This window comes from Xenopus laevis, chromosome 9_10S (genome assembly GCF_017654675.1).
Source record: "Xenopus laevis strain J_2021 chromosome 9_10S, Xenopus_laevis_v10.1, whole genome shotgun sequence".
NCBI classification, from domain to species: domain Eukaryota; kingdom Metazoa; phylum Chordata; class Amphibia; order Anura; family Pipidae; genus Xenopus; species Xenopus laevis.
Genome location: NC_054388.1, coordinates 49,669,215 through 49,673,743, shown reverse-complemented (window position 1 = coordinate 49,673,743; position 4,529 = coordinate 49,669,215).

Below are 4,529 nucleotides of genomic sequence, written 5' to 3'. Positions count from 1 at the left end.
AGGGTCGAATTTAGTGTTTGTGGGAGTTTAGAAAAATTCCCATAAACTGGAAATTCAGGGGGAAAAAACGACCAATCGAAATTTATTAAAAAATTCAAATTTCTTATATTTGGGTGAATAGGATCGACCTGCAAACAAAAATCTAATTCGAATCTAAATCGATTTGAGTTTTTTCAACAAATAAAAAGGTTTTTTTATTTTTAAAAAAAATCGATTTTCAAAAGTCCACCAAACAATTCCAAATTGATTGTAGGAGGTCCCCCATAGGCTAAAACACCAATTCGCCAGGTTTTTAGATGCAAACAGTCATACATGATAAATTTCAAAATTCTAATTTCTAATTATTATTTTTTTTAACTCAAATCGAATTCGGACTATTCCCTAGTCGAATTACACTAAAATAAAAATTCAATAAATTCAGATTTTCAATTCGACTCTTGATAAATCTGGCCCTTATAAATAAGTTGCTTTTATTTCTCACCCTATAAAACTGATTATATTTAAAGTAAAAATGTTGCATGGCTGATGGCAAAGATTTATTTCTCCCAGTGGATAAGGAACTTTTGTGGTCTATGAATTAAACAAAGGTTCATGTTCAGGAGTCCAAGCCAGCACTAATGGTAGAGGGTTACAGTTGCATGGATAGGATATATTATTAAAAAAACTGTGTTAAGGCTTTTTAAGGATCTGAAAGGCATTTTCCCCATGAGCCAGAATAGTTCAAAGGGTACAAAAGAAAAAGACAAACACCACGGAATACTGTAAATGGCACATTCCCAGGAGCTCAGTTATACAGCGGGCATCAAAGCTCCACACTCGATCAATAGTAAGATCTGAGGCACTGATGTTGCTAACCATTTTCTGTCATCTCTGTTCCTTTGAGGTTGGATATAAAAGTTTAAGAATCGCAGATAAAGTAGGTGCCAGCACAGTAATGTCTGCCCTTCTGTGGAGAACAACTGAGAGAAGGGAAACAAATGGGCACAAAATTAGACCAGAACAAGCCACTGGGGCTTCCACTTTGTCATATCTGGCTCCAGTAATAAAAGCAAAAGTCAGAGGGAAATATTAGCCAGTCGTATCCTCCACCATATGGCCTTGTGTTCTAGGTGTTTTTAGTAAAGTTTAGTAGTACCTACAGACCCAACACAGGGAAAGCCTAGTGACCCAACACTAGGATACTGTGAAAACTGAGATGTATCGGATCCCTACACTTTATAAATATATTGAATTTATCCATTAGTATGCTGAATGCTGTGGTCTCCAGACAGCTCTGCTTGCTACTAGTGATGGGCGAATCTGTACCGGCAAATTAGCAAAATGGTGAAAAATTCACGAAATGCATTGAATTCAGTGGGCGTAAAAATAATTATGATGCGAGCAGCATTTTTATACGAGCGACTATTTAGTCCTGACAAAACTTATGGGAGCCCTACACTTCATTCCTCTGATCACTAGGTGGCAGTGCCTGACAAAAATTAGAGATATACAGACACATTACGATTGTAATAGTTATCTGTGATGTATTATTATCCACCACTTGCAGAGAAAGCTGATTATTCTATGTAGCATATATCTGACTCAGGGTGTGAAAAGTTTGCTTTGGACAAATAACAGAAAGTACCAAATAAATGCTAGACTGGGGATTGTCGGTCCTAATGGAGAATTTCTGCAGCTCCTCTTCAATAGCTGCTGTCTTATCATCCAAGCAACTCTTCCAAATAGTACAAAGTTGACACCTCATATCATATACTTCATTTGGCTCATGGGCCAATCGGTTGCCATATGGATTGGAACAAGTACCTAAGCAAATACTCTAGGGTAGGCAGACACTGAAAAACCTTCTTCTAGTTTGAGGATAGGTGGCACTAGAGCACTTCAAGCCCTCTATTTAAGGTCCAATATTGGCTCAGCAATGTTCCTGTGACATATGTAGCTGCAGTACTCGTGTAAATGCACCTCGCTCACCTTGTGAGGCTCACTTTATCAATAAATTATTATTTTATCTCACCAGAGATGCCCCTTAAATAGACATCAAAATATATATATTTATCCACAAGGGATGTTTGCTTCCTCAGCGAATGTCCCACCAATATGCAAGTAAATGATTTTACCAGTATTAATACCCATTAACTTTAATACAAAGGCATTTGAAGTGTTTTATTCCCTTGCACAGCAACAACCCTTAGGGGCCCATTTACTTAGCTCGAGTGAAGGAGTAGAATAAAAAAAACTTTGAATTTCGAATGTTTTTTTTTGGCTACTTCGACCATTGAATTGGCTACTTCGACCTTCGACTACGACTTCCACTTCAAATAGAACGATTCAAACTAAAAATTGTTTGAATATTCAACCATTCAATAGTCGAAGTACTGTCTCTTTAAAAAAACTTCGACCCCCCTACTTCGCCACCTAAAACCTACAGAACATCAATGTTAGCCTATGGGGAAGGTCCCCATAAGCTTTCTAAGGTTTTTTTGGTCGTAGAAAAATTGTTTGATTTTTCGTTTGATCGAACTAATTGCTGAAAATCCTTCGACTTATTCGAATTCGAAGGATTTACATTCGGTAGTCGAATATCGAGGGTTAATTAACCCTCGATATTCGACCCTATGTAAATCTGCCCCTTAATGTGAGCGACAACCAATGACTGGAGAGGGCAGGAAGTCACTTTATAATAAATTCATCCCATTGAATCTATGACTTGCAGCCTATAGACCAAGCTACGCAAAGTCACTCTCTTGTGATCATTGGTCTTGCTAGGGGGCGCCACCTGGCAGGTATTATAAGTGGCTGATGCCAATGTTATTAATGGGGCAGAATGATATAAGCAAAAATATAGCAGTGAGTCATTAATTTCTTCTTTATGTCTCTCCGCAAACAATTACAATAACTTAACCAAAACAACATCTCCTCCACTGTTCTCTGACTACATTTGTGATTAAAGGAGCACTAAACTATAACTGTAAATTTTAATCAACAGGCCTCTTGTCCAGCCAAGCAGGAACGTGCACACTGGACTGGTCCAGGTTTTAGACTTGCTTTTGGTTGGCAATTACTTCCAGAGTGTCAGACAATAATGTAACACATCCAAATATGCCATCCACCAATCCTGCATTTAGAGAAGGTACAGGGGGGGCACTCTATGGATTAAAAATGGAGGTAGTGGATTTATTTAGCCTTTAATAGCAAAAGAAATATTGTAGTCACCCTATAGTTATCCATTTTCAGGCTAGTCTGATTCATTAAAGCGGGTGTTCACCTTCCAAACACTTTTTTTTTCCAGTTCGGTTGTTTTCAGATTGTTCACCATAAACAACGATTTTCTAATTGCTTTCTATCTTTTATTTTTTTTTTACAGTTTTCCCCAAAACTGAATTTTAAAGTTTAGTGTTCGTGTCTCTGGGGTTTCTGTCTGGCAGCTCGGTTACAATTTGCTACATTTAGTTGCTACATTTCTCAGTAGTATCTGTGGAATAGTAGCAATTCTAACAGCTGCCTTTAATGAAACTCAGGGATTCTGCTCAGCAGGGACAAAGATAACAAATGTATCATTTTAGAACAGTAAGGGCTCTTACACATGAGCATTCTGACCTGCGCTCCCCTGCGTTCAGTTTTTTGGCGTTCAGCCGCAGGGGAGCGCAGGAATAGACGCAAGTCATTATTTGAAATGGGGCTGTACTCACTCAGGCGCGTGTAGGCGCCGAACGCAGGAAAAATGCAGCATGTTGCGTCTGAACCTGCGTTCGGCGCCTACACGCGCCTGAGTGAGTACAGCCCCATTTCAAATAATGACTTGCGTCTATTCCTGCGCTCCCCTGCGGCTGAACGCCAAAAAACGGAACGCAGGGGAGCGTAGGTCAGAATGCTCATGTGTAAGAGCCCTTAAAGAGTCGGCGACCCCCCCCCCCCCAGAGCTTCTTTAGAAGGTAAAAAAGTGAAACTTTACACTTCAGTGTTAGGAAAACGGCCACAAATAGAAAAGTAATTGGAAAAAGTCTTTATTTCTAGTGAACAATCTGATAACCATCTGAACTGAAAAAAGCGTTTGAAGGTGAACAACCCCTTTAAACACAGAAAGAAAATTGACAGCGCTCAGTTTAACCCATGCTGTGTTGTTGACCAGCTGCTAGAAGCACTCTTGTGCCAGTGCTCTGTCTAACCCACAAACTGGAGTTGACCAGCTGCTATTAACAACAAAAAGCCAATATTTGTACAAAAAGAGAAAGAGAAAAATTGCCAGCCCACAATTTGCCTTTAAAAATAATTATTACAAAAAATGAGGTGTTAGTACCACAGTTTGGCCAAAATATGCTCACATGCAACGTCAGAGCCCCTCATTGTACGTGAGTCCTACACTATCCATTAGCATTCTAAGTTTGTAGTGCATTTAAAATCAAGTCCCCCAGCAACCAATGATGTAATTGAGTAGTAAGACCAACAGTGCTCTTACCCTTAAATCTGAAGCTCTAATGAGAAAGCAGGGAGCTTTTAAGCCCCGGCTCATTAACATACACCTGTAAATCATT